The sequence below is a fragment of the Lactuca sativa genome, chromosome 6 (genome assembly GCF_002870075.4).
Source record: "Lactuca sativa cultivar Salinas chromosome 6, Lsat_Salinas_v11, whole genome shotgun sequence".
Taxonomy (NCBI): Eukaryota; Viridiplantae; Streptophyta; class Magnoliopsida; order Asterales; family Asteraceae; genus Lactuca; species Lactuca sativa.
Genome location: NC_056628.2, coordinates 187,902,205 through 187,915,015, shown reverse-complemented (window position 1 = coordinate 187,915,015; position 12,811 = coordinate 187,902,205).

The window sequence follows — 12,811 nt, the reverse complement described above, 5'->3', positions numbered from 1 at the left end:
CTCATCGAAGGAAAGATTCCATCTGCGAGGTGCCTGTTTCAATCCATAAATGGATTTATCGAGCTTACACACTCTATTGGGGTACTCTGTACTGACAAAACCCTCTGTCTGAACCATGTAAACATCTTCAGCCAACTTTCCATTAAGGAAAGCGGTTTTAACATCCATTTTCCATATTTCATAGTCATGAAATGCAGCGATGGCTAACTGAACCCTAATAGACTTAATCTTGGCCATTGGTGAGAAGGTCTCATCATAATCAACTCCTGGAGTTTGAGAATAACCCTTTTCAACCAGTTGTGCCTTATAAGTGTGTACATTACCATCCATGTCGGTCTTCTTTTTGAAAATCCATTTACACCCAACTATCTTACGATCAGGTACATTGTCAACCAAGTTCCAAACTTGATTGTCATACATGGACTGTATCTCGCTATCCATAGCCTCTTTCCATTTAGCAGCCTCAGGGCCTACCATGGCTTCTGTGTAGCTGTTAGGCTCATCCAGATTTACCAGTGTGTTATCATTGATAAGTGTTTCACCTTTTGTAGTAATATGGAAACCATAATAATGCTCAGGTGCATTCCTAACTCTGGTGGAACGCCTCAGAGGTATAGATTCTTCAGTCTGCTCAATAGGAGTTTCCTCCTCAGGTTGAGGGCTAGGGTTTGAGGTTCCTTCACCACTTGACTCTTGAATTTCCTCAACGTCAATTTGCCTCCCACTGTCTCCTTGGCTCATGAATTCTCTCTCTCGAAAGAATCCTCTTCTTGCTACAAAGACCACATTATCACTGGGTCTGTAGAAGATGTAGCCAAAGGATTTATGTGGGTAGCCGATGAAAATACACCTTTCGCTTCGGGGTTCGAGCTTATCGTGAGTCTCGCGTCTCACGAAAGCCTCGCAACCCCAAATCTTGATGTGGTCTAGATTGGGAACTTTTCCAGTCCACGCCTCGTGAGGTGTTTTGGCAACCTTCTTTGTAGGGACTAAATTAAGGATATGGGTGGCAGTCTCTAACGCATACCCCCAAAATGAGTTTGGTAGTGAAGCTCGACTCATCATGGAACGAACCATGTTCCACAAGGTCCGATTATGCCTCTCAGCTACACCATTCAAGTGTGGTGTCCTAGGAGGTGTCAATTGTGAGACAATCCCACATTCCTTAAGATAGTCAAGGAGCTCAGTACTAAGATACTCACCACCACGATTGGATCGAAGCATATTAATGTTCCTTCCCAACTGATTCTCCACTTCTTGCTTAAACTCTTTGAATTTCTCAAAGGTTTCTGACTTATGCTTGATTAAGTAGACATATTCATATCTACTAAAATCATCAGTAAAAGTGACATAGAAGCGATTAGCATCTCTTGTGGCAGTTCTGAAGGGTTCACACACATCCGTGTGTATGAGATCCAACAAACCTTCACCCCTAGCACAAGTTCCAGTAAAAGGTGACTTTGTCATTTTACCAAGCAAACAAGATTCACAACTATCATCTGACTTTAGGTCAAATGACTCCAAGACTCCATCCTTTTGGAGTTGGCCTATGCGTTTCTTGCTTACATGTCCAAGACGACAATGCCATAAAGATGCTTTATCTAAGCTAGTGGAAGAGTCAATACACAATACATTATTTCCTAGATTATCTACAACAGATACAATTTCATACACTCCATCACAAGGTAATGCTTTAAAATAAAGAACATTATTAAAGAAAGCATCAATACTACCATTATTATTATCAAAATAAAAGGTAAAGCCTTGTTTATATAATGCATGAAAGGAAATAACATTTCTTGCCATTTCTGGCGAATAATAACATTTATTCAAAGATAATGTAAACCCACTATTTAGCACTAAGGAATAAACTCATATCTTTGTGATAGGTGAAGCTTTCCTGTTTCCCATGATCAAGTTTATCTTTCCCTGCTCCACATTCTCGCTTCTTCTTAGTCCCTGCAAATCACAACATATGTGAATACCACAACCTGTATCAAGGACCTAAGACTTAGAATGAGGTGAGTTATTAGACAATATAGTGTATATATCTGCATGGATGGGTTTTATTTTCCCATCCTTCAAATCTTGCTGGTACTTTGGGCAGTTTCGCTTCCAGTGTGACTTTTCATGGCAATAGAAGCATTCAGCCTCATTAGGGTTAGCAGAAGGAGTGACAAAACCTTTCTTGGTTTTGCTTGAAGAGGAGCCTTCAAGGGTCTTACCCTTGGTACCCTTAGAAGGGTTCTTTCTCTTTTTCCCTTTTCCATTCCCGATTGCCAAGACATTGACTGTAGTTGGAGGAGGAGTAGGAGCAGTAACAACCGACTTACCCTTTAGACCACTTTCGGCGGTCTTCAAGAGTCCTTGAAGTTTGCTGAGGGTGACTTCTTCCTTGTTCATATGATATGTCATGCGGAATTGATCATAACACGTTGGTAAGGAGTGCAAAATGATGTCTATTGCTAACTCCTCGGGGAATTTCACATTTAGCTTCAGTAAACGGTCCACATACCTTTGCATTTTCTGCATGTGGCCCGTGATGGGTTCACCAACCTTCAATCGAGTTGTTATCATGGAGGAGATTATTTCATATCGCTCTTGACGAGCACTTTGATGGTAGCGGTCCATCAAGTCCTGGTGCATCTCAAAAGGATAATAGTCCTCATATGACTTTTGGAGCTTGGCTGTCATGGTGGCCATCATGATGCATGCCACTTTTGTAGCATCTCTTTCATGTACCTCATATTCAGCAAGCTCTTCTGGAGTAGCAGTTGGCTCGGGTACCTTCATCTCCTTGTCGAGAACATATTCTTTGTTCTCATACCGAGTGATCATCCTGATGTTTCTGATCTAATCTGTAAAGTTGGACCCATCAAAGATGACTCTCCCACAAAGATTCATATGAGAGAAGGAGCTAGTAGGGTTTGAGCCAGAAGCATTGTGATTGGAAGACATCTGAAAAGAAGAGGGAATAGATTGGATTAGATATAAAGATAGTCCTTAATAAAACACCCAAATGTAATATTAAGGCTAGGATCCAACACAATATTTTATAACTTAGAAGAGGGATGTCGTAATCTAAGCTATAAGATATTTGAAGGTAGTTGAATGAAGATTTACCAATTTCCACCATGAAAAACAAAATATTTAATTAGGTTTTAATTGGTTTAGAAACTCCTAGATTCTTTGAGATTCATTGAACTTTCTTCAATGGCATGTTTCAATCTCGAGTGTGCCCTTCAAGTTTTGTGACTGGGATGCCGAGGATCACAAAACAAAGTGTGAAGTAACCATGCAAATTACTTGGTACCCTTAATGTATTAACCCTCAATCAATGTTCCGGTTAAAGACACACACTCCATCGATACTATGATAAACATTAAGTCACCCTTTACCTACCTTGTTAAGTTCAAGTTAGTGTGTCGGTTAACCACACACGCTCCACTAATGACTTAAACAAAGTGTTAAGTTAACCATGAAGGCACCGCAGTCCCTTCCTCTACAACTCTCTCTAATGTTTCTCATTCCCAAAGACGTAAGCACAAAGTTTCTACCCTTCATGGCCCCCGCAACACAAAGAAATATGGAACTCCAAAAAAGGATGCTTCTAAACCCTCCAAACCTTCCAAGAAAAGGAAAACACCACCCGTAATCACAACTGTGGAACCAAGTCATCATGACTCCAGGAGTGACTCAGATGAGAAATAATCAACCTATATCAATCCTCAAGAAACGTAAAACTGATCCTTCTAGCCAAATGCATGACCGGACCGATACCTCAGCCTCTCTACAGGCTCTGGTAGTCCTTGGGATGCCTGCACATCCATTTGAAACTACCACCTTCTTCCTTTCAGACTCAGAATGTGATTCTGATTCAAATCAAAGAGGAGACTCCCCTCAGTTCATTACCAAGGGGATATTACTGGTTCTCGCCCTAAAGCCTCCATGGTTTCCCGACTGCATATCTTTTCTTCTGAGGAGTTGAACTTCATCCTCTTGAATGTCACGCAAACACTACAAACACCTTCCCAACTGCAGGGCACTTCTTCTGCCCATGCTAGAATTGAGCCGAGGCCAAACTTGACCACGAGTCAAGGAGACCAAGGAAGCTCAGGAAATCCTACTCTGCTAACATTAGTAACAGGTGGTTTAGGCACGGTGAGCACAAATGTGCAAGGATCCGTGAACCCGATGGACACCTCGGTGCGATTTCAAGGAATTGACGGTGACAACTCTAGTGATTCATGGAGCAAGTACCAACCCTCCAACGAGGTTGAAGCAAAGAAGTATGTCGCTTTTTGTAGGGGATTTCAAGCACGCAAGGATCAACAAATCAAACAACAATTGAAGGAGCAAGAAATACAAGCAGTGGATAAGTATTGGGCAGATGCCATTAATAATGCCAATACCGTAGCCACCATCCTTAAAGTTCAAGACTCGATGACAGAAATGGTTGAAAGCTTCCACAAGACTCAGGAAGCCACTGCTAACCAACATGTCTCCAAAGTTCCTCCCACTCCCACTGCTGAAGGATCATAAGATGAAGGACCCGAAATCGAAGTGAGTTCTGATCCCATCTTCGGTTTTGATGATGCTGAATTACAAGAGGTAAACAAACCTTCTCCTTCTGATGACCACCTCATGATGTTCGATGAAGATAAAGAATCCAGTGACTCACATCATTCAACCTCTAAACCCAAAGAGAAAAAGAAGAAGAAGAAGAAGAAGAATATTGTTACAAGAAAAGAGTTTCTAAGTCTTCAAGCCAAGGTCGATCAAATCCTTGCTGCGGTTAAGCCAACTCAACCGCAACCAGAAGATATACCTGGACCGCAGTCCCTGACGGAAAGGATTGAAGGCCTGGAAACACGAGAGAGAGTGGCTATAGAGCGTATCTCTCTTAAGGTCGAAATGGGGATCTGGTCTCTTGACAACAATCGTCAAGCTGACCACAAAGAATTTATGGCTGCTGCGGAACGCGTCATCTCTGAGGTAACCGCAATCAAATGGGATCTTTAAGCAGTTGTTGCAGATCAAGCCTCCCACTCTGAAAAACTGATTGCGGCAACTCACACTGCCTATGAGTCTGCAATTTTAGTCCATCAAACTACTATCAACCGTCTGCAAATTTCCATGGTCCCGAAATCCTTCACTTTACCAAGGAAATCCATAGGCTACTCTTCAACCCCTCCATCCCAAACAATCAACAATTGGCCGAAGCCCTCAAAGCTCAATTCCAAGAGGTCTATGCCAAGGTTGATGGCCTTCGTCAATGGCTTGAGGAGGCTCCGGGTCTGAACTCCTCAAGAGGGGGAAGTGAAGAAGAAGAAGTCGATCACTCCAATCACTCCATCTCTCCACAACATCAAACTCCCCTTATCTCTACAGGAAAAATTCCTACACCACAACCTTCACCGCAACCATCTCATCACACTTCACCTCATAACTCTCCAGTGCAACAGGAAAACATTCATCAGAAACCAGAGACTCCTCCTCATTTCAAAAACCTTGTGGAGTACATGTCCTCTCCGAGTTCAAATGACTCCCCTGCCACCACTCAAAGAAAAAGAGATTGGAAGGGAGCCAAACTAGCTGAAGAAGTTTGGAGACTATGCGGTTTTGATACTATCATGGATGAGTCCTTGATAAATTCTTGGATCAATCCCCACCGCAGACTGCTTGATGATGACTACATTCCCCACCTCACCTATGCGGAACCCCCTTCAGATGGCTACTGGGATGTCCCAATCTCTCCCAATGCCAGATACTTCAGTGTATTTGAGCAGTTCGACTGCAGCCTTCCAGATGCCAAAAGACTGCCAATGGAGTTTGAGATACTTAGCCAATTTTATGCTAAGCATGCCCCTCCCATTGATAACATATGGTATAACGATAAACCATCCGTAGTCAAGCACTACAAGATCCAGAAGTTTATGAAGGCTGACTTCATCCAGTACACTCTGACCAGAAGGGAACACGATTATATCCACACCCAGGCTGATTTTCCTTCCATGAATCTGGAAGAAATCTTTCTCATTGCTAAGGAGTTTCAACACAAGTCTGAGAAGCATCTGAAGATGAAGATTGCACTTGAAAGGGCTAATACCTTTTTGAAGGAAACAGTCTGTGACTTTGCCAAGATCGACTCAGACATCCACCCTACCATTACCAAGAAAGTCAATCTGCCACCTCTTGACCACGCACCAATGCCTACCGAAGGCTATGAAGAAAGATCCTTAGGTGCAAGCAACTATCCTGAACTTGGAGTCATTTTCAAAAGGAAGACTGATAATGTCAAATACTTCATTCCTATGACTGTCATGCATCGTCTCACTAGGAAGCAACTTTACATTTGCCGAAACGTAGTGGAAAAATCCAAGCACACAACTGCAGAAGTCAAGTTCGAAATATTAAGAAGAATCAACTTGTAGGAGAATAGCAGGAAGTTTTGGTGGATCCTGATCAAGTTTCTTAAACTTGATAGCTGATCAAAAGTTAAAGGGGTCACTTAGGGGGAAATTGTTGAATCATAAAAAGTGACCCTCTTGAACTTCAGCTACCGCAGTCTACATTCCACCGCAGTCAAGCCGCTTCATCAGCAGTCACCAACCGCAGTCTCTATCTAGATTAAGTTACTTTGTCTATTCTGTAATACACTCTATTTTCCAGTATGCCTTGCATGGCTACTCTTTGAGTTGTAATCTAGTGATCTTTATGAGTCTTTATAAATAGAGGTCATTCTCTTGTAAGTAAAAAGAGTATTGCATCTAATTATAATACACATCTGTGGAGTTATCTTTCCTATCTTACTTATTCACTCTTCTTAATCTCATAACCGATCACAACCTCTCTTCGGAGCAAGTATTTTGTGACTCAATCACTAAGTTTGATCTCACTTATTAACTTGGTTTGAATGCATTCCTCGTTATGAATCAACTTAAGTGTATACTTGATATAACAATTGTTGTCATTTATATTTCTTTACTTTTCCGCAACTAACTCTCTAACATCTAATTCTAAATATGATTGTTGAACTTTTAGATCCTTCGAGATTAACTATTCCGCAATATACTTGTTCTAACGTTTGTTCAAGTGTGTCTCAAAGTTTTTCTCTCAAAAATTGGTATCAGAGCCAAAGTGGTTGCTTTTGAAAATCGGAACTCTGATTTTTCGAAGAGCCTTCTATACCACTGAAGCTCATTTCTAAAAACAAAAAAAACACTTCAAAACCTGGCACAATCGTTATCTCTGAATGTTTCCAACAGTGTTGGTGGTTCTAATCGAGCCCCAATACTAGTTGCAACTAAATATCATCACTGGTCACAAAGAATGGAAAGATACTTAAGAAGACTTGGTAGAGATGTATGGAGATCCGTAAAAGAAGGACCAAATGTTCCAGTCCTAACACCAGTCCAAACTGACGGAGCTAAACAAGACTAGGAGGAGGTCAACCAGCTATGAGCCATCCCACCCAGGATGATCCCAATAAAATGGAAAATGATGTTGTTGCTTTTTATGAAATCTCCTGTGGAGTTGCTCCTGACAACTTCGATATTATCATAAATTGCAAATCAACAAAAGAGATCTAGGATGTTCTCAAGAATCTGTATGAAGGCTCAGAGCAAGCTCAAGACATGAAGCCTACAATTGCACTCAATGAGTTCAACAACTTCAAAGCTCACACTGGCGAAAGTTTGGAAGACTCCTTCAAAAGGTTCAACCTGATTGTCACCAAGTTATCCAATGCAGGAACCATCCGAAGTAATCATGAAACAAACCTTCAATTCCTCAATGGATTGGGAAGACATTGGACTACGACTAAAATGATAGTCCAAGGCGATAGAAAGATTCATTCCTTGTCACTCTACAAACTCTATGGCACTACTAGAAAAAAGGCCTTTTACGACACTCATTGCGTGTCGTAAAACGCTCAGACGACGCGCAAATGCGTGTCAAGGAAGGCCCTGTCATAAAGAGAGATGACGCGCTTTTGCGCGTCGTCTATAGACGACGCGCATTTACGACGCGCGGCTATGACACGCAATGCGTATCAAGGAAGGCCCTGTCATAAAGGAAGACGACACGCATTTGTGTGTCGTAACCTTACGACGCGCGTGTTTATGACACGCAATGCGTATCAAGGAAGCCCCAGTCAAGAAAGGCCATGTCATAAATGAAGACGACACACATTTTTGCGTATCGTAATTTTAAATTTTTTTTTAAAAAAAATATATTTATATATTTATTAATTTATAAATAAAATTTGCATTTAATCTCTCATAATAGAAATAAAATATGAAAGTGTAAGTGCCAAATGTCAACAAGGAAGTAGATGAAACAAGATATAGGCATCTAATTCTTAGCATAGAAGCTAAAACCAGATTAAATTTGAGATAGTGTGGCAACAATAACAGAAAGTGTAAGTGCCAACAGATAATGACAAATGGAAGATAGCATATGTATGTGAACTAGAGAACACAACAAGAAAGTAAGCAACTTGTTTTAATCTGGTCTTGTTGGATTGTATCCATGTCTTAATCTGGTCTCTGTACCTCTGAAGTTTCTTAATCTCCTTCAAGTCAGCTTCAAACTTCTCCTTCTGATTGGCATTGTCAGTATCGTACACCTAAAATACGAAATTCAAGACGCGAACATGAAACTTCAGCATTCAGATTACACAAAAACCAATAACATCAATAATTCAAAGAAAATTAAAAACATTTATGTATGCCTTGTTCCATATGTAAGATCAAGAAAGTGCATAGCATAACAAACTTAAATAAGTTTCTTAAATCATATACAAAATATATTTTACATGAATTTTATAGAATAATTTATTAACCCAAAAAAAATGATTTATGCATTATTTCTACGAGTAGTACAGTACAACACAACAAATTATACAAAGTTTTTTTTACTATTTTGCCCGTGAGGCCTTGACAGTTCAATGTGGTTGTCATGTTCATCGTTTATGATTGGTGGATGGTGATGTACCTGGTCTTAACAACTTATTGGACAATTTGTTTTACCAAATTGCCCCTTGTTACATATTGCTATTAATATTGTCGGTAATGACAAATTTTTTGACCAAATTTCCCCTTGTAACATAAAAGGAATATTCACAATTTCCAAACAACGTATAAAATACTCACAAGCACGTTCATATGCATGCCAAGGTGGAAGCATGCTTAAAAATCTTTCCCCGGTCCCCGCAGGGACAATGTCCCAAAAATTATTAACCTAAGAAAGTATAAAAACATAATAATATCTTAAAAAACATGAAAATCTGATCAACTGAAAGGGGCAAAAGAGACATTTGTAGTACCTGATGCAAAAGATTACTATATGTAAGCATTACTCCTTTTGGATTCCCAGTGGTCCCACTTGTGTATAGAGGTGGGTCACTCAATTTCTTGGTCTCCCTATTAAACACCAACCATTATAAGGTATCATTTAATAATAAATATTATAGAAAAAGATTTACTATATTTGAAAATACCTACCTCATGTAATGAATGACTCCTTTCCTTTGACTGTGAAAGATATATATAACAGCTACACTTTGTAATGGACTAGTGGTGTACCCGTGCAATGCAGCGGGACACAAATTTTTATTACAAAAAATTAAGTCAGCATCATATTCTTGCTTCCTTTTCCTTAAAATGATGCATCACTAAGTTGTACATGTAATGTACAACTAAATATGAACACATTTTCACTTAAATAAATAGATTATTACTCAAACCCATTTTATTAAATGTTTAAGAGCATACTTTCACTAAAAACCATATATTCACCAAATTTGAAACCCCGCTTTTACATTTACCAGGAAAAAAAATTAGGACTGGACTTTCTGGTTTTCGTCATCAGTTATTAGTCTTGTACATATCAAACTTGCTCCTTATTTTAAAGATTTCAAATATCAAATTCAATATGAAACCTGAATGTAAAGAAGGACCAATTTAAAAAAAATAATTATAATTATGTTGACAAAATGACTAAAACAGTAACCAGACTCTAACTTCTTAAACAAAAGGAATTAAAATTTAAAACAATAATCATTGTAAAAATAAAAATATTTAAGCCAAAATTAACATAATACAAGGAGAATTAAGTTTCCAAGATGGGTTTCTGGTTCCTAGTTGTTTCCATCCCTATCTAAAACCCATGATTTATCTCAACCAATCTATCTTATTGTCAAGAACTATGATGTCTCAATAAAAACACTATAATAAACGAATTTCAAATTCAAGTATTTCACAGAGAAGTCGAAGAAATTACATGCCAACACTTTCTAATTATTAAATCATTAAAAATATGCACAATGCATGCTACTATATTATATCATAACATGTAACGATATAAGCATGTTGGTGTTAACCTGGTGAAGGAAGTTTTCAAGTACGGCAAGCTTGCCATGGCCATAGCCATTTCACCCTATTTTCCTAAATCTCGTAAACGTCCTAGAGGAGATGTTTCCACAAACGATGCAGCCAAGATTCCACCCATTGAGACAAAGCACAATACATGCTACTTGTGAGGTTTCCTGCAAATTACCATAAAAACCCCAATCAATTTTTTGATATGTCAATGGCTCCAAAAAATACGAAAAATATTATCACAAGACTAAACCAAACATAAATAGGAAGCGAGAGAGAGAACAGGACCAGGAAAACCAAAATAAAAGCTCTATGCGACCTACACAAAGAGGTACAACTACTCAAAGAACCTGAATCTCACAGTGATAGAATGAAATTTTTTTAATAAAGAACTTTTATTTACAGATACACAAAATTAAACATATTACAACTCATTAGAACCCAAATAAGATTTTAATATAAAAGATAACTTTCTAGTTACTTTTAGAAATAAAATTATGATTTTGTTTTCTTAATAAAAGAGATTTGTATCAGCAAAGGTTACATAAATGAAAGTTTCTGTTCCACCCCTTAGCCAAAGAATAAAAGTTAAGAAAATGGAAGGACAATCATTCCTTCAAAAAACAATTTTGCAAGTGAGATCCTTTCAAATGAAAGAAAAAGAGCAGAGTTACAAACCTTTTAATTCCCGCAAGCTTCTTTAGCTCTCATTTTTCTCATTAAATTTTTGGGTCTAGATTCAAGTAAAGGTATACCCCTTAATCTGGCCTGTTCTTCATATAAAACTTCATTGAAAGCATCACCAACAACCTAAGGAAGGTAAAGGTTCAAAAATAAAAACAGAAACTTGTTATAGTCATCAATCTAATTCTAATTGTAAGCAAAATAAAAGAAAAAACGTACTTTTGATATGAGGAGAACAAGCGTGATAAGAGGTAATAGCTTTAAATTATTTGTAATTTCAACCATAATAACACAAAGTGAGAATGTCATTCTCATTGAACCTCCTAGAAACGAGGCAGCTCTAAGTAAAACATATATGTCAGGTGTTAGTCAATTCAAACATCATTCATTATCAATTGGAAATAAATATAAATAGATATAAACTATAAAGAAAAGATAAAAGATGTGTATGAAGTGAAGTGAACTCACGTTCCTTCTTCAATGTTGAGCTTTCCATAGAGTCTAACAACAAACATGCCAACTTTACCAATTTAAATATATTGAAGCTAAAAGTCTTTAAAAATCCCAAATTCCCAATTATAAGATTTGTGTTTGACTTCTAGGACTCCGAGGGCTTGGAGCTACTGATGTAGATGTAACTTTACCTGTTGAAGTTTAAAAACATCAAAAAACATCCTTTTTTAATCAAAAAGACCATATTACCCTCTGTACAAACACATACACATACACCTTGAAGAATAATGTCCTTCATCATCATAAGCATGTTGATCCCTTTCTCTATCAGAACTTCAACTTCTTCTGCCATAGTTTTCAGCATCAAAGCTTCTTCTACCTCTGTTGTATGCATCATCTTTAGCAGTACAAAGTGAAAATATTCTTTGTCGTCTGTGATGAAAAGGAAAATTTCGGTAAATTCTGGGAGTTTTATAACAAGGGATCAAAAATCTAAATTTTGAAGCATCAGTGGTAGTAGTTGTGGTGGTGAGAAAGGATTGTGGAGGCTGTGAAAGTAACAAAATGGTAAATTGCCAAAATGTTACCTCTCTAAGAACAGGGAACTGAAAATTTCTAGCATAAAGAGTCACAGCCTGCTGTAAATTACCAACATAACCCTACACGAACTTTGGATTGTGGAGGCTGTGAAGTCAGAAAGAGTTCCAGCCTGCAGAAAATTTAATTTAAATATATTATATACATTATTTAATTATGATTGAGTCACAAACATAAACATAAGTTAGGATTCTTTAACATATAAACTACAAAATGTTTCTATCATTTTAGCTTTATTATTCTTATTTGAAGACCAAGCAAATAGCATAATGTGTTGATATGTATTTTTCCTATTAGCAACAAATGCAACCTCACTCCATATGACACAAAAAGAACATATAATCAGTAAGAAATAACATATATTTCTAAAAATGAGAGTATATATGTAACTGGATGTACCTTCTTTGAGTGAGAACCTGAAACAGAGCCTTGACTGATGTAAAGTGTTGCACACAAAGCTGGTGTAAATTTTGTAAACCAGTTGTCATCAAAATCAACTAATTTCCTGAATTTGATCGGAAACTGAAAAACTATAATCTAATGCAAATTCCCAAAAATTCAAACAAATGTGCAATCAAAGCAGAGGGAGGTGAAGAAGAGTATAACGAACCAGAACAGTGTGAGACTAAATACTGAGAACCTACCCCATTTCCAATGATAAAACTAAAGATAGAATTGGGGGTGACATTTTTTGC